The sequence below is a fragment of the Aquarana catesbeiana genome, linkage group LG01 (assembly GCF_042186555.1).
Source record: "Aquarana catesbeiana isolate 2022-GZ linkage group LG01, ASM4218655v1, whole genome shotgun sequence".
Classification (NCBI taxonomy): domain Eukaryota; kingdom Metazoa; phylum Chordata; class Amphibia; order Anura; family Ranidae; genus Aquarana; species Aquarana catesbeiana.
In genome coordinates this window covers 629,339,536-629,359,842 of record NC_133324.1, presented here as the reverse complement: position 1 = coordinate 629,359,842, position 20,307 = coordinate 629,339,536, and the positions used below count along the sequence as shown (strand labels likewise).

Sequence of the window (20,307 nt, the reverse complement as noted above, 5' to 3'; positions counted from 1 at the left end):
TCTTGACAAATAAATAATGTAGATTTTCCCAAAACATGTTTGGAATGAGATTAATTTTACAAATATAATTCAGTCTCACAGATGTACAAAATACACAGTAATACATATTTTCACATTTTTATAACTTTCCATTGTGAAATATGCCTTTAATTATGAGGTTGTATGTTACACAAGTTATGCATTATATTTTGAAATGTAGGCAAGAACATTCTTACTGCAATCATGACAGATAGAAAATCTTTTTTTTTTACTGGACTTAAAGTGATAGCAAAAGGTTTGCTTTTTTAAATAAAAAAGATGTCACATGTTCCTGTTTGTGTAGAGTCCTCACCTGATTGTGGTCAACTACAACAGTGTTCTGTTCATTCAGGAACAGCAGCAACCAAGTCTCTTTCCCACACAAGCTTCTCTCCTCACCAGCCTGCTGATCATACTTCTCCTTGCTCTGTTGCAACAGTCAATCATTGTCCTCCAGGCTGCTCCATACCCAGCCAAGATGGTTGCTCCCTGCACTGGAGACACTTCATAGTAGAACATTACAAAGCGGTCTTCTTAAAAACCCCTTCCCGCCGATGTTAAAGCATGACATGTTAGGTATCTACTTACTCGGCGTAACATTATCTTTTACATTATACAAAAAAAATTGGGCTAACTTTACAGTTTTTTTTTTTATTCATGAAAGTGTATTTCTTCCAAACAAATTGCATTTGAAAGACCGCTGCGCAAATACAGTGTGACATCAAATATTGCAACGATCACCATTTTAATCTCTAGGGTCTCTGCTAAAAAAATATATATAATGTTTTGAGGTTCTAAGTAATTTTCTAGCAAAAAATACAGATTTTAACTTGTAAGCAACAAGAGTCAGAAAAAGGCTTAGGCACGAAGGGATTAAAGATGGCTAGTGCAAAGCTTTTTTGCTTTTCCTGTGGATCACAAGAGTGCAGTTCATTCTGCACTCCTGTGACCCTTTTCAGCAGACAGTGGGCTAAAACCTGCTTTTGGCTGACGTCACTCAGCCGATCCAGCCTGGGAAAAGATCCAAACTTTACAGTCAGGATCCACCCTGATGCCTGGACCGGCAGCTGGCTCAGCCTTCAGCTTTGCTACTGGGAGACTGAGCTAGCTTCTCCCTCCCCAGCCCATCGCTCCAGTGAACGCTGGAGGGGCAGAGCAGGGAGCCTGTGACTGACAGTCCATGGGTGCTCACAAGTGGTGTGCACACAGATCTCCAAAGTGACCGGCTGTGATTGGGTGCTATGTATGAATCTATCCATAGGTCATAGAGGGGGTGGCTGGAGAGAGGGGGCGGTGCCCCCCTTATGGACGCACCGCCAATGTCCCTCCTCCGTGCCTCCTACTCCTCCTAGCTGTGTACATGAGAACTTTGGTGCTGAGGAGGGGGATCCTCAGTAAGCCGTATGCGGCTGTTAGTGGGGAGAGAGGTGTCGGCTGCCACAGAAAAGCGATCGCTGCGTGTGGGACCCCAGGACCCAGATGTCCTGGATGCCTATGCTAGCGCGGCCCTGTCAGGCCAGTTACCGGAGCTCAGTGCCGGAACTTTTTTTTTTTTTTTCAAGAGCAAGCCCACATGGGTTTCTATTTTTTCTGATTGTATTGCACCTATAAACTGGCACGGCTGCAATGGCTCAATCAGTAGGTGGAGGCACTCTTCTTTATTGAGGTTCACTATTTCTATTCTTTTATTTATTTATTTATTTATTTATTTATTTTTTAAGTATAAATCAATTCTAACTCTTTTTAAATCCTTAAACAGAACAAGTATTGATAACTGCAATCAAAAGCTCTGTGAGATAATGCAGTTCAATGTGGGTTACCAGACAGCATTCACCACATGAATCTTTGAGTGTCTTCACTATAAGGCCAATTAAAAGTTATATTTAAAAACAAGTAGTATATAAATACATTGACAGGAACGTAGAGTAACAACTCTAGAAGTAGCTTGCCCACAGATGGAATTGGTGCATTTACTTTACAAATGAGGTATGACAGGATAAAATACCGGAACTCCATTAGCTTCTGAGGAATAGTAGTACCTAATATACACCCAAAGAACATCAGGAGCCACAGTATGGACTTGGACTTTAAAGCATCTACAAAGCTCCAAGCTGCAAAAAGGTATCCAGGAACCAAAAATTATCTGACAAATTCATGTCTCTGAAATATTTTTTTCCAAACGTAAAATGTGTAATGTTGATTATCAGCAATTAAGTATTTGTGAACATAAGTGAACTTCCATATTAAAAACAGGGACAGGCAAACTACTAATGTGTATAAAAAAGGCTGTTTCCAAACAGACTTGAGAAAGTCTGCAATTTTCTGAGCAGAAATTAGGAGAGGAAAAGAAAGGACAATACCAATGTGACTTGGTTAAATTGATGATAGGCAACTCCTATCCTCATATTGATTAGTGGTTCCAAATTAATAATAACTACTGCAGTAGGGAACAGACACAAAAGATACGCTCAGCATCTTTCCAAATTACTGTTCTGCTTTATTATGACGCATTTGAAGGTTTTTATACACATGATTACGTACCCTGTTTCCCCTAAAATAAGACCTAGCGTGATTGTCGGTGATGGCTGCAATATAAGCCCTACCCTCCAAATAAGCCCTACCCTGTTTCCCCGAAAATTAGCCCTACCCTGAAAATAAGACCTACAAAGACTTTAACTAGGGCTTATTTGGGGGGTAGGGCTTATATTGAAGCCATCGCAGACAGTCACGCTAGGTCTTATTTTAGGGGAAACAGGGTAGGTATCACATTAATATTACAATTGTTCATTTATGGTAACAAGGGGCTTTACATAGGCAGGCTAATTCTAATCAGGACTTGAAAGAATGTAAACATTTACTGAAAACATTATTAGTGCCGTGTGCACAGTGAAGGCAGTGTGCAATACATACAAAATAGAATACAATTATATACAGAACTTACAAATGTCCATTACAGTCTCCCCACTTTTGATCAATATTTTGATCACTAACCATACCTGCTATCAGGGGCGTTGCTAGGTGGCAAAAAGACCAGGGGCTTCAGCCCGAAGTCCAAGGCCGGCACGGGGGGGGGGCGCTCTAGTGGCTCTGGGTTTTTTTGGTTGGGCGGAGGGGTTGTGTGGTTGTGTGGCAGGGGTAGGCTGACTTGCTGGTTGCTGCCTGGCTTACCAGTGCCCATCAATGTTGACCATTAAACTGACCTACCTACCTGACACACACACACTGACCTACCTACCTGACATACACTGACCTACATACACTGACCTACAATGACCTACATACAATGACCTACCTGACCCACACTGACCTACACTGACATACACTGACCTACCCACACTGACCTACCTGACCTACATACACTGACCTACATACACTGACCTACATACACTGACCTACCTGACCTACACTGACCCACCCACACTGACCTACCTGACCTACATACACTGACCTACATACACTGACCTACCTGACCTACACTGACCCACCCACACTGACCTACCTGACCTACATACACTGACCTACCTGACATACACTGACCTACCTGACACACACTGATCTACACTGACCTACATGACATACATACACTGACCCACACTGGCCTACATACAATGACCTACCTGACCCACACTGACCTACCTGACCTACACTGACCTACATACACTGACCTACCTGACCTACACTGACCTACATACACTGACCTACCTGACCCACCCACACTGACCTACCTGACCCACCCACACTGACCTACATACACTGACCTACCTACCTGACATACACTGACCTACCTGACCCACACTGACCTACTTACACTGACCTACCTACCTGACATACACTGACCTACCTGACACACACTGACCTACCTGACATACACTGACCTACCTGACACACACTGACCTACCTGACATACACTGACCTACATACACTGACCTACCTGACCCACACACACTGACCTACCTGACCCACACACACTGAAATACCTGACCCACACACACTGACCTACATACACTGACCTACCCACACTGACCTACCTGACCTACATACACTGACCTACCTGACCCACACACTGACCTAGCTGACCCACACACACACTGAAATACGTGACGTACACTGACCTACATACACTGACCTACCCACACTGACCTACCTGACCCACCTGACCCACATACACTGACCTACCTGACCCACACACTGACCTAGCTGACCCACACACACACTGAAATACCTGACGTACACCGACCTGCATACACTGACCTACCTGACCCACACTGACCTACATACACTGACCTACCCACACTGACCCACCTGACCTACCTGACCCACACTGACCTACATACACTGACCTACCTGACCCACACACTGACCTACCTGACCCACACACACACTGAAATACCTGACGTACACCGACCTGCATACACTGACCTACCTGACCCACACTGACCTACATACACTGAGCTACCCACACTGACCTACCTGACCCACCTGACCTACACTGATCTACCTGACCCACACTGACCTACCTGACCCACACTGACCTACATACACTGACCTACCTGACCCACAAACTGACCTACCTGACCCACACACACACACTGAAATACCTGACGTACACCGACCTGCATACACTGACCTACCTGACCCACACTGACCTACATACACTGACCCACACACACTGACCTACCTGACCTACACTGACCTACCTGACCCAAACTGACCTACATACACTGACCTACCTGACACACACACTGACCTACCTGACACACACACACTGACCTACCTACACTGACCTACAATGACCTACATACAATGACCTACCTGACCCACACTGGTCTACACTAACATACACTGACCTACCCACACTGACCTACATACACTGACCTACCTGACATACACTGACCTACATACACTGACCTACCTGACACACACTGACCTACCTGACCTACACTGACCTACCTGACCTACACTGACCCACCCACACTGACCTACCTGACCTACATACACTGACCTACATACACTGATCTACACTGACCTACATGACATACATACACTGACCCACACTGACCTACATACAATGACCTACCTGACCCACACTGACCTACATACACTGACCTACCTGACCCACACACTGACCTACCTGACCCACACACACACTGAAATACCTGACGTACACCGACCTGCATACACTGACCTACCTGACCCACACTGACCTACATACACTGACCTACCCACACTGACCTACCTGACCCACCTGACCTACACTGATCTACCTGACCCACACTGACCTACCTGACCCACACTGACCTACATACACTGACCTACCTGACCCACAAACTGACCTACCTGACCCACACACACACACTGAAATACCTGACGTACACCGACCTGCATACACTGACCTACCTGACCCACACTGACCTACATACACTGACCCACACACACTGACCTACCTGACCTACACTGACCTACCTGACCCAAACTGACCTACATACACTGACCTACCTGACACACACACTGACCTACCTGACACACACACACTGACCTACCTACACTGACCTACAATGACCTACATACAATGACCTACCTGACCCACACTGGCCTACACTGACATACACTGACCTACCCACACTGACCTACATACACTGACCTACCTGACATACACTGACCTACCTGACCCACACACACTGACCTACATACACTGACCTACCTGACACACACTGACCTACCTGACCTACACTGACCTACCTGACCTACACTGACCCACCCACACTGACCTACCTGACCTACATACACTGACCTACATACACTGATCTACACTGACCTACATGACATACATACACTGACCCACACTGACCTACATACAATGACCTACCTGACCCACACTGACCTACATACACTGACCTACCTGACCCACCCACACTGACCTACCTGACCCACACTGACCTACATACACTGACCTACCTACCTGACATACACTGACCTACCTGACATACACTGACCTACCTGACCCACCCACACTTACCTACCTGACCTACATACACTGACCTACCTGACCCACACACTGACCTACCTACCTGACATACACTGACCTACCTGACATACACTGACCTACCTGACCTACCCACACTGACCTGCCTGACCTACACACACTGATCCACACTGACCTACACACACTGATCCACACTGACCTACATACACTGACCCACCCACACTGACCCACCCACACTGACCCACACTGACCTACATACACTGACCCACCCACACTGACCTACCTGACATACACTGACCTACATACACTGACCCACCCACACTGAGCTACCTGACCCACACTGACCTACATACACTGACCTACCTGACCCACACACACTGACCTACCTGACCTACACACACTGACATACCTGACGTACACTGACCTACCTGACCCACACTGACCTACATACACTGACCTACCCACACTGACCTACCTGACCCACCTGACCTACACTGACCTACCTGACCCACACTGACCTACATACACTGACCTACCTGACCCACACACACACACTGAAATACCTGACGTACACTGACCTGCATTTACTGACCTACCTGACCCACACTGACCTATATACACTGACCTACCCACACTGACCTACCTGACCCACACTGACCTACCTGACACACACTGGCCTACATACACTGACCTACATACACTGACCTACCTGACATACACTGACCTACCTGACCCACAAACTGACCTACCTGACCCACACACACACACTGAAATACCTGACGTACACCGACCTGCATACACTGACCTACCTGACCCACACTGACCTACATACACTGACCCACACACACTGACCTACCTGACCTACACTGACCTACCTGACCCAAACTGACCTACATACACTGACCTACCTGACACACACACTGACCTACCTGACACACACACACTGACCTACCTACACTGACCTACAATGACCTACATACAATGACCTACCTGACCCACACTGGCCTACACTGACATACACTGACCTACCCACACTGACCTACATACACTGACCTACCTGACATACACTGACCTACCTGACCCACACACACTGACCTACATACACTGACCTACCTGACACACACTGACCTACCTGACCTACACTGACCTACACTGACCCACCCACACTGACCTACCTGACCTACATACACTGACCTACATACACTGATCTACACTGACCTACATGACATACATACACTGACCCACACTGACCTACATACAATGACCTACCTGACCCACACTGACCTACATACACTGACCTACCTGACCCACCCACACTGACCTACCTGACCCACACTGACCTACATACACTGACCTACCTACCTGACATACACTGACCTACCTGACATACACTGACCTACCTGACCCACCCACACTTACCTACCTGACCTACATACACTGACCTACCTGACCCACACACTGACCTACCTACCTGACATACACTGACCTACCTGACATACACTGACCTACCTGACCTACCCACACTGACCTGCCTGACCTACACACACTGATCCACACTGACCTACACACACTGATCCACACTGACCTACATACACTGACCCACCCACACTGACCCACCCACACTGACCCACACTGACCTACATACACTGACCCACCCACACTGACCTACCTGACATACACTGACCTACATACACTGACCCACCCACACTGAGCTACCTGACCCACACTGACCTACATACACTGACCTACCTGACCCACACACACTGACCTACCTGACCTACACACACTGACATACCTGACGTACACTGACCTACCTGACCCACACTGACCTACATACACTGACCTACCCACACTGACCTACCTGACCCACCTGACCTACACTGACCTACCTGACCCACACTGACCTACATACACTGACCTACCTGACCCACACACACACACTGAAATACCTGACGTACACTGACCTGCATTTACTGACCTACCTGACCCACACTGACCTACATACACTGACCTACCCACACTGACCTACCTGACCCACACTGACCTACCTGACACACACTGGCCTACATACACTGACCTACATACACTGACCTACCTGACATACACTGACCTACTTGACCCACACTGACCTACATACAATGACATACACTGACCTACCTGACATGCACTGACCTACTTGACCCACACTGACCTACACTGACCTACCTGACCCACACTGACCTACATACAATGACATACACTGACCTACCTGACATGCACTGACCTACATACACTGACCTACCTGACCCACACACACTGACCTACCTGACCCACACACACTGAAATACCTGACCCACACTGACCCACACTGACCTACATACACTGACCCATACACACTGACCTACCTGACCCACACTGACCTACCCACACTGACCTACCTGACCCAAACACACTGACCCACACACACTGACCTACCTGACATACACTGACCTACCTGACCCACACACACTGAAATACCTGACCCACACTGACCTACATACACTGACATACCTGACTCACACTGACCTACATACACTGACCTACCTGACCCACACTGACCTACACTGACCTACCCACACTGACCTACCTGACATACACTGACCTACCTGACCCACACTGACCTACCTGACCCACACACACTGATTCACACTGACCTACCCACACTGACCTACCTGACATACACTGACCTACCTGACCCACACTGACCTACCTGACCCACACACACTGATCCACACTGACCTACATACACTGACCCACCCACACTGACCTACCTGACATACACTGACCTACATACACTGACCCACACTGACCTACACACACTGACTTACACTGACCCACCCACAATGACCTACCTGACATACACTGACCTACCTGACCCACCCACACTGACCTACCTGACATACACTGACCTACCTGACCCACACACACTGACTGACCTACCTGTGTCCAGGTCCTGCAGCAGCAGCTCAGCCGTGGTGCTGGTGTGTGAGGCAGCCAGAGGAGGAGGAGAGCCGCCCGCCCGAGCGCCGATCGATGTCGCACGGCGCCCAAATTGTGCTTGCCGCCTTCTTCCCCTTCCTGTCACAGCGCGCTGGGATAGGACTGGGCCGCTCCAGTCCAGAAATGGCATGAGAACTAGCACGGAGGAGGAGGAAGTGCAATCCTCCTCCGCTTTGAATGCCGGGCAGTGTGGGCAGTGACGTCACTGGTTGCTAGCCGCTAGGCGGCTATAGCAACCAGTGACCGAGAGTAGAGTCGGGGGGCGGGGGCGGAGCTGGAGCCGGAGCCAGCGCTACCACGGCTCAGTCCGCCCCTGTCCCCTGCATTCTAGGACTGGGACCAGAGACTCGGGGCTATTAGCCCCAGGCTCGGGGCTGTAGCCCCAATAGCCACCCCCTGGTGACGCCTCTGCTATCACCTTTAACCTTGAACCTCCAGACGCTTCGGTGGAGGTAGTCCTTGCCAAAGAGGCAAAAACTCCATTGTGGAGAAAATAATAGCTGAGCAGCTTTTTCATTCCCAAATGACTTTTCATTGTGAAAAACAAATGATTGATAAGACATATTTACAGAGTACTGGTTGCACACTCCTGTGGCCGGAATGGCCTTCTAGCTGAATTGTTGGCATGCTGACTTATCAGCACATGTAAACACAGACAATTCTACATAAAATGGAAGACGTACAAAAGACAAATATGACTTCAACATAGCTGAACTACTTTTCAAATATATATATATATATATATATATATATCCCTTACAATTAAAGTAATTGAATCATAAAGTACCCTAGACTGTGATCGCAAGAGGGAAACAAATCAAACACAGAGACTTCTTTAATTTAGTCATTTTTGCAGTGTCTGGTGTGGATCCAGGTGACATTTCCTTCAAGTTTTGCAAAACTGTACATAAAATACATGCTGTACTGAGTCTCCAAACATTTCCTTATACATATATGTCTCTTAACAATCCACAAGTCACCTGGCTTTAGTTTTAGATCCTTCCAAACTTTTAGGATCTGGAATTGGGGAGAAAACACATAAATGAGTTTGTCAAAACCCTTAAAAGATCAGCAACGTTCTCTGAGATCCGAATGGAGGACTTCAGCTGCTGAGACAAAATATAAGCAAGTGAGTAACACACTCCCAAACCAAATCCCATAGGGAGAGAGTCCAACATCCCCCTTAGAGGCTTGATAAAATATAAGAAAACATTCAGGCAAAAGTTTTCTAGTTTCTTACTCTACTTTTTCCACTACATTGTAGATAGTAGGGGGTGTAAAAATAAAACCTCAAAACTTCTAGTAAGGACTCTCCTATAAAAATTATTTCCTCTGTTACTCGCTGTAGATTCTGCACTCTATATTTACAAACTACTTCTGACACTTTTTACTGTGGCCTTTGCAGTAGCATTTGCCACTAGACATATAGAAAACATGTCCATACAGACAAAATGCATACTCGTAAGATCCTGACTTTGGCATCTGGATATTTCTTTTTGTAATCTCTGGAAGGGATGTTCAGCTTTTGGTAACACCTTTGGTAACAGGTAAAACAAGAAGTGGTATGTTATAAAAACGACTCTGGTGAACCCTGGCTCTATCCCATGCTCATTTACTAAGGCAGCCATAACTGCTTGTGACTGATGACACGGTCCATGTGTCAAGCTGGAAGGAAAAGTGTGGTTGGCAGACATAAATGATCACCTTTTCCAAAGTCCTGTTTCAGAAGAAGTTGCCCCCTGTGGACCACTTGTTCTTCTCGTTCTGGGGTCCTAAACCACTTCCTGCCTGGCCTATAGCAGATTGACGGCCGGGTGGTGGTTCAGTTATCCTGACTGGGCGTCATATGAGGTCCAGCAGGATAACAGCCACTGCGCGCCCGCGGGGGCGCGCATCACGGCGATCGGTGGAGCGGTGTGTCAGTCTGACACACCGCTCCACCGATCTTGGTAAAGAGCCTCCGGCAGAGGCTCTTTACCACGTGATCAGCCATGTCCAATCACAGCTGATCACGATGTCAATAGAAAAAGCCATTGTTTGGCTTTTCCTCACTCGTGTCTAATAGACGCGAATAGAGGAGAGCCGATCGGCGGCTCTCAGGACCAGGGAAGGGGGCAACATGTGGATGGCCAGGTATGTACCCCATGGCCATCCAAATGTGCAAATTATGCCCAATCTGTGCCAATCAGTGCCCACAAATGGGCACTGACTGGCACCATTATATCAGTGATGCCCAGCAATGCCACCAATCAGTGTCATCAGTGCCACCAATCAGTGTCATCAGTGCCACCCATCAGTGTCCATCGGTGCCACCCATCAGTGCCCATCTGTGCCCATCAGTGCCACCTATGAGTGCCCATCAGTGCCCATCATCAGTGCCCGTCAGTGCCACCTCATTGGTGCCACCTCATCGGTGCCCATCAGTGCCGCCTTATCAGTGCCTGTCAGTGCAGCCATATCAGTGCCCATCATTGAAGAAGAAAACGTACTTATTTACAAAAGTTTTTAACAAAAACAAAGAAAAACTGTTTTTTTGCTAAATTTACGGTCTTTTTTATTTGTTGCACAAAAAATAAAAAGCACAGAGGTGATCGAATACTGCCAAAAGAAAGCTCTATTTGTGGGAACAAAATGATAAAAAATGTGTTTGGGTACAGTGTTGTATGACTGCGCAATTGTCATTCAAATTGCGACAGCGCTGAAAGCTGAAAATTGGCCTGAGCATAAAGGTGTCTAAGTGCCTGGTATTGAAGTGGTTAAAGTTGAATTATTAATTACAGCTATACTGGGCCAGAACTAGGGTGGAATCTGTGAGTTGCACAGACCCAGCAAGTGTCCGGGGCTGTAATGCAGCATCCTTAGTCACCTGGTCTGCTTCCATGTGTGAGTTTTAATGTTAGTATGGCTACCTCAGCAAGAACCTGGAAGGCTGAAAACAGCCAATCAAATTAACTTAGCATGAATGCCGAAGTAAAAACAAACTTCTTGCCCTTCAAATGGAACCAAAAGCTCTCTATATCTCGACCATCTATATAAATATATACTCTTTTTATAGCTCACAGGCTTTGCTAAAACATGGAGCTCTGCTTCTTGAGCTGGGGGAAAAGGATCCAATGACTCTGAATACAGAGTATCCTTCTGGGTGATAAACTGCATACTCAGTATGGGTATTGCCATCCTCAGTATAAAACCGGGAATAACTCTACAAAAAAGTGAAATATCTGGGTCTTCGGGGAGTGTGTCCTGCACTCAGCTCACAGCAGCTAATTCCTTCATCATCAATTTAACACATGTGGCTTCCTTTGTCTCCAGCCTCCCCCAATAGAAGCAATAAGATGGCTGGATTCAAATGTACGCATTTTTCATTGTTAGATTTGTACATAAACAAACAAAACAAATTCATATTTTGAACCTTTTATTAGACAAACATTTAGTTAGCTGTATATTTGCTGCGCAGAATGTGAGACCATTAAAAATTAAAAATTTGACCAAAATAATGTCTGTAACTTTGTCTAATAGCACCTCTGCATAAAGCTACAGCTCTGATATATCGGGGTGAACCCTTCATTACTGGGTCCAGCTTGCATAAATATATTACAATGGCTTGTTTTCTATCATGCTGTCTGTGTAAGAACTCCAGTTTCATGTTTCAAAAAGACAACTGCTTCCTGGCAATATTATAATAAATGATAACAATACCCTGCGGTCATGGAGAGATGTCCATAAATCCAAAATATTCTTCTGCTTATACCACTGTACTTACAAGGAAAAGGGGCACATCATTTCACAATCCACACAATCTGCTTTGGATTTCAAAAATAAAAATAAATAAAAACAAAAGGACCAACAATCTGAATGATGGACCAGAAAGCACTCCGCCACATCAAAAACTATAAAACAAATGGCTGCAGGTGGCACCTATCCTAACAGGGTATGTGGACTTGATGTGATGGGTCTGTTATATTTCAATCTTATTTATTATTACTCTTACATCATGGACCGCACATCAAGTTATTATCAAAAACCTTAAAATTTCATTTTTGTAGAAAAACTTCTTATGTATCCCATCCATCTTGGCTTTGTTAAATATTATGGCAGCTGTATTCCAAATAACAACCTCATCTTAATCTTTTTTCTCTCAATAAGGGCTTATTGTATAAATGTAAAATTACAAAATTGTTAAACTCATATTAGAAATGAATACTCATTATTACTTAATTTTACTTAATTTCCCTTTTTTAAATGCACTGTTTCCACTATCAAAGGATATTCAATTTGTCTAATACACGGTTAAATGTAACCTTCATTTACCATGTTTGGAAAACAGATTCAAAATAATTGTGATCACATTGTTTACCATTAGATTCGTTAACCCGGCACATTTTGTTATAAATGTTTTGTTTAAGAAACTGAAATTGGCATGGTGTCTTTCCAGCTTATCACTGACCTCTCAGGGACATTCTTTCATGAGAGCACAAAGGAGGGGGTCACATCTGCATACATGACACACACAAGAGATAGAACTAAAGGTTCCAGCAGTCACACACATGCATATCATTCTCTCACTTTCTTTTAGCTCTTTAATATTTCCCTGCTTAAATTCTGCTTTCCTTATTTACTAGTTGTAGTGCCCGACCCCAAATTCATCCCACAACCTAACATGAAAATGTCCCTTTCTGTCTAGTGTTATTGTCACCCTTAATCCATCCTGCTCACATAGATAGCTGTTTCTTTAGCTGTTTACTCTGCATGATTCTTAGTCCCTGTGGACCTTGGTAACCCAGTTACCCATTGTGGATCCCTGTCCACTTTAACCATTAATCTAGGGGCTCAGTATAGGTGGAACTGCACCTCCGGTTCATATATGGCGCTTCTCTTGCGCTGGGCATTTTTGAGGGTCTCTTACCCTTCATTCCCTTACTTAATTTAATGCCCATAATGACTGGCCAGTCTTCTCTATGTGTGCCTATACCCTCTTGCCTCTAAACTACTTTATCTAGCAGATGTACTACATATACCTGTGAAGAGCACTATTCTTCCCTTTCTTATCTATAACACTCCGATGGACAGTAGACAGTGACAATATAACATATAACCACCAATCAATACAGTTCGATTAAGGGGAGTAAAATAGGTACCCTTTGTCCTGAAAATGCCTTACCGATCAAGGAAGTCTGATAACTCAAATGTAAGCAAAAGGTTTACCTCAGCCGGCTGATTATCAGAAATTCCCAGATCGTCTCAAGCTCCTCGTTTCGGATACTCGGGGTCACCTGTAAAGCCCCTCCTAGGCAAAACTCGCCACGCTGACTTGGTTAAATTGATGATAGGAAACTCCTATCCTCATACTGATTAGTGGTTCCAAACTAATAATAACTACTGCAGTAGGGAACAGACACAAAAGATACGCTCAGCATCTTTCCAAATTACTGTTCTGTTTTATTATGACGCATTTGAAGATTTTTATACACATGATTACGTAGGTATCACATTAATATTACAATTGTAGGTTTATGGTAACAAGGGGCGTTACATAGGCAGGCGAATTCTAATCAGGACTCGAAAGAATGTAAACATGTACTGAAAACATTATTAGTGCTGTGTGCACAGTGAGGGCAGTGTGCAATACATACAAAATACAATACAATTATATACAGAACTTACAAATTTCCATTACAAATGTAAAAGCAAAAAAATAAAAGAGCTGGGGAAAATTCAAACAGGCCGCATGATTGCTTCTGTCACCTATCACTATGCCACCATTGATTACAATACAAAACCAGGAAACCTAGAACTAAGATGATATATGGCCAGGTTAACCTCAAGAGTGTCAGTATGTTCCTCAGATACAGAGAGTATTGGATGTAGAATTTTACAACTGCTGCCACTTCTGAAAGAGCACCTTAGAGGAAACTTTTTCCTTGGTCTTCAGATGTGTCCTCCAAGCTTCTGTCACCTTTCCAGCACAGAAAATAATCCAGATGATGTTTGTCTACTAAAAACAAAATGCACAAAGCCCTAGAAGAGCTGCACTTTTATGATTACAATAGAGGCACATAAAATAAATGAAAAAGGACAAAAAAATGTAGATCCTGCATCCATGATGTAGTAGAGGAATGTGAAAAAATATAAAGCGGGAAATATACTGTATAAAGTTCAATAATATTCTCTTCGTAACAGAAACCCTTGAGTGTAACTTGTTAAGCATTAAATAGAACATGTACAAGTTGCCCAGAAAGAACAGAAGGTTAATAAATTGCAGCATTCCGATTGCAGCATTCCGGAGGAGAAGACAACATGGGAATGCAGGCCGCACCTACCCTCCCCGAATACCAAACTTATAATACCTATTTAAATAAAACACAAACTACTTTTTGGCAAAGACTGGCCACGGCACGTTTATTGGTGTATTCAGATCAATAAATAATAATAACAATATTCTGATCATTTTATTAATTCATAAAATCCATCGATTTCAACAATAAACTTAAAACAGCTCAGTCTTAAAGGACTCGAGCATACAGAATATTTTAAAACCAAAGTCCCCCCTACACTTATGCAGGGTGACAGACCACATAACGTGCTTAGCGACTAGGGAGGGGGGTGGGGAGCTTGTTGCACCTACACTGACTAGGTGGGTACTGGCAGGAATACCTGTGAGAAGGGTCCTATATATAATAAGCCCCTTTTCCAGAAAATTCCACAGGGGTCACGTGACTATCTTGGAATTACCCAATCAGCCTGTTCACCTTAATCCCGTTCCAATACCTATTTGAAAACCTCTTAAAGGGGCCATGTCCCTTAATACATTAACCTGCGCATAACTTCCTAACTATATCTTATTATTTAAATCTATCCTATGTTTTATAAAGGGAGGGGCAACTGCATGCCCATGCTTGTCAGGCTCAAAGATTTAAGCCTTCCTAGCACATTCCCGCTTCAGGCAGCAAATTGCACAATAACCACAGAAGCCAGATACAGGCCAGGCAAGGTTATGAGAATGGGATCCCACTGATTAAAGTGTTCCTGGCAGTAGTGCTGAGCTTGGGGGATGTGGAAAACCTCATCCATGTATGGGTCTCTCTGTTCTTGTGTGATTTTTGAGAACAGTAGGCTGGATAGAAGAAACAGCCACTGAACAGGGCAGAAAAGTAATAGCCTACAAGTTTGTTCATTCTTCACGATATAGCAGTCCAAGGCAGAGACACCTTCCGCCAGCCAACCTGAGCCGTACTGTAGACTTCCCAGCATCTTGGTGCACCCTGGATCGGTATCTGTGCTCCGCTCTGCTCCCAGGTTCCTGTGTGTCCTCCGGTCCTCAGTGCCAGAACTTGTTGTGGCACTGGGCTCCGGGATTCAGCCCGAGTGCCCGAATAGTCGGTGCGGCCCGGGCCCACCACATTAGTATGCACTGTACCCCTGATGGCGGCCCCTCTGTGGGGAAGCCGGGAGAAGGGGGCTTTTTTCGTGCGGAAGGGGTGGCTTTTTTGCCGCCCCCCTGCAAAGTGCCGCCCTAGGCCTGGGCCTTGTCGGCCTAGGCCAAGACACAGCGCTGCCTGGGGGTTCTTTTAATTTGCAGGGATTTTATATATATATATATATATATATATATATATATATATATATATATATATACATACATACATACATACACAGTGCCTTGAAAAAGTATTCATACCCCTTGAACATTTTCACTTTTTGTCACGTTACAACCAAAAATGTAATTGTATTTTATTGGGATTGTATGTGATTGACCAACACAAAGTGGCACATGATTGTGAAGTGGAAGGAAAATGATAAATGATTTTCAAATTTTTTTACAAATAAATATCTGAAAAGTGTGGTGTGCATTTGTATTCAGCAACCCAAGTTAATACTTTGTAGAACCACCTTCCACTGCATTTACAGCTTCAAGTCTTTTTGGGTATGTCTCTACCAGCTTTGCACATCTAGAGAGTGACATTTTTGCCCATTCCATTAAAACGGGACTTCTTATGGCTTTCTTTCAACAATGGCTTTTTTCTTGCCACACTTCCATAAAGGCCAGATTTGTTGATTGCATGACTAATAGCTGTCCTGTGGACAAATTCTCTCACCTGAGCTGTGCATCACTGCAGCTCCTCCAGAGTTACAATGGGCCTCTTGGCTGATTCTCTGGTCATTATTATTATTATATAGGATTTATATAGCACCAACAGTTTACACAGCGCTTTACAATATAAAAGGGAGACAATACAGTTATAATACAATAAAATACAAGAGGATTAAGAGGGCCTTGCTCAGAAGAGCTTACAATCTAATAGGGTGGGGCAGGTGGTACAAAAGGTTGTAACTTGGGAATGAGCTGATGGAAGTGGTAAAAGATTAGTTGGAGACGTGATAGGCTTTCCTGAAGAGATGAGTTTTCAGGGATCGCCTGAAGGTAGCAAGGTTAATGATCTCCTTGCCCAGCCTGTCAGTTTAGGTGGACGGCCAAGTCTTTATCCCTGACCTGTCTGGTGTGTTCTATAGCCTTCATGATGCTGTTTGTTCACTAAGGTTTTCTAACAAACCTCTGAGAGCTTCACAGAAACAGTTGTATTTATACTGAGATTAAATTATACACACAGGTGGACTCTGTTTACTAATTCGTTTTTAGTTAGGGGTATCAGAGTAAAGGGGGCTAAATACAAATGCATGCTACAGTTTTCAGATATTTATTTGTAAAAAAAATTTAAAACCATTTATCTATTTCCTTCAACTTCATAATTATGTGCCTCTTTGTGTTGGTCTATCACATAAAATCCCAATAAAATACATTTCCGTTTTTGGTTGTAACATGACAAAATGTGGAAAATGTCAAGGGGTATGAATACTTTTTCAAGGCACTGTGTAAACACTTTCCTGGCCTATCCTCATGTCAGCACACAATGGGTTAATGCCTCATCTGGCACACACATATACACCTTTTCCAAGCTGAATAAAAGACAGCCCCTCCCCCGCCGACGTGTTCTTTTTTTTGGTCTGCTCCAGGCCACCTGTGGATTGCAGTGGTAAGTACTTTGCTGCAAGGATATCCCCCCTACTGCACCGCCCATTCATGTTCAGCCTCTCATTGAGTTGGAAGAGCCAGAATGTTGGATGGTAAAGCCTCCTGAAATTGGGTATCCCTTGTGCCGGGTCGCGGGCAAAGTTGCTTAGATAGCACAAATATTTTACAGGTGTGGTATTAGTAAGCTCTGCAATGTTACCATTGTAGTCTTCCTGTCTTGTATAGGCAGCGTGCCGCTCTCCTGGCTTTGTCTTTAGTCTGAGAGTGGCGGTGGATGATGCAAAGTTTTCTCTTCTGTGTCCCCAGCTCTATACATTTTTACAATCGGCAGCTTGAGGTTGATCTGGCATACAACTCCATTGAATAAATGCTTCATGCAGGCTGTAATCCATATACGACCACCAAGGAAATTCTTGTTCCCTTCATGGGACCTAGGCTTGGTTCCGAAAGCGCTCATACAGGCACCCTTTGCTCCAATAGCTTAATTTCCATTGCGGTCCGTAGTAGTAAAACTAGCTCCTCTGACAGCAGTTGCTTCAGACATAAGGATGTTGGAGGTTGCAGCACTTTCCTGAAAAGATCCCTTTTGTGTCTTTTTTCATCTCTATCTCCAAGTGGTATCCAGTTTCCAGGAATACCTGGGGGCAGTCCCTCCAAGCATTCACGTAGAGTTACAGAGTATACAGCAAGAAGACTTCCTTACATAAGTTGCTAACAGACTACCTGTAAAAATCAAGGACATGAGGAACGTGTACAATCCTTTTCACCGTCAGGTTCTTGAGTCATCTTCTATTGGTTTACCAGGGTGATTACATTGGCATGCAGGAAGTGGGCCTTTCTGCTCAGGAACAGGGGCAAGCTCCTTCAAACTGAGGGGTGGCAGCCTTTGGGGCAGTTATGCCAGGATGTCAGTGAAGATTATATTATTTAAATAGTGTACTAAAGCGCTGATATGTGAAGTGAGTTATTTAAGGTTGAACTAGTGCAAAATGTTGTATAAATATTGCATGAGGACATGTGCAAATTAATCCCCAGAGAAATGGGATGAATGTGAATGTATGTGCCAAAAAAACCCAAACTATGGGATATAGGTGAAAAATAGGAAATAACCAAATAGTTTAAGCCGCACCCATATAAAAAGTGCTCTGATGCCACTACAATAAAAATCTAACAAAAAGTATTAGTGCGCTACAGTTAACCTCCTATTCAAATACAATGATCAACTATATCATGTAATAAAAAAATATGCCATGAATCAAAAACAAAATTATTGAGTGAACCACATGCCTATTAATAAATAAAAATAGGAAATAAAGAAAAATCCATAGCTGCCTTCATATGGTTAACACCCAAAGAAGTACAGAAGAATATAAGAAGAATGTTAAATGATGTATCTGAATTCTTAAAAAATACCGACAAGTGTTCTATATATGCTCAAAGAAAAAAAACACATCACAAATGCTATTGCTGGTTGCTTCAATCAACAATTAATTAGGAATGTTGGTCTCTCTCCTGCATTTCTGATGCTCTTAGACGATGGTTTTAAATTCCTCCCATTAAGTGTTAGGTTCATGTAGCCACAAGGAAAAAAGAGAGAGATATCATTGCGCAGTGAACCACTTCTAAAATGCCATCTATGTCCACAACATATTCACTCACATGATCTGGCAAATAACAGCGCTTGTGAATCAATCAGAACAGTCGCGTTCGCCTTCCTCTCACCGCTAACAGTGTGTCTCGCACACAGGCAGGTCGGATGATGTCACTGGCTCCTCCCGACGCGTTGCGTCACATGTCACGACCCTTGATAAAGTCACGTGACATGTGACACAACGCGTCGGGAGGAGCCAGTGACGTCCGCCGCAATGTCGCAGTCCCGCTATAATTTGCTGATCGCCGCTATTACTAATAAATACAAATAAATAAATATTAATTCCATAAATATATCCTATAGTTTGTAGACCCTATAACTTTTGTTCAAACCAATCAATATACGCTTAATGGGATTTTTTTTACCAAAAACATATAGCAGAATACATATTTGCCTAAATTGATGAAGAAAATTGATTTTTTTTTTTTTAATTTATTGGATGTGGGGTTTTTTTTGCAGAATTTTTTTTTTCAAAATTCTCGTTTTTTTTTTTTTGTTTATAGCACAGAACATAAAAATCGCAGAGGTGATCAAATACCACCACAAGAAATCTCTATTTGTGGGGGAAAAAAAAGGACATACATTTTATTTGGGTACAGCGTCGCA

General features: G+C 44.1%; 1 pseudogene; it reads right to left on the bottom strand.

The window, feature by feature from the left end:
* Positions 1-1,368: 1,368 nt before the first annotated feature.
* Positions 1,369-16,194, bottom strand: LOC141109962 (dol-P-Glc:Glc(2)Man(9)GlcNAc(2)-PP-Dol alpha-1,2-glucosyltransferase-like; annotated as a pseudogene).
* Positions 16,195-20,307: the final 4,113 nt, after the last annotated feature.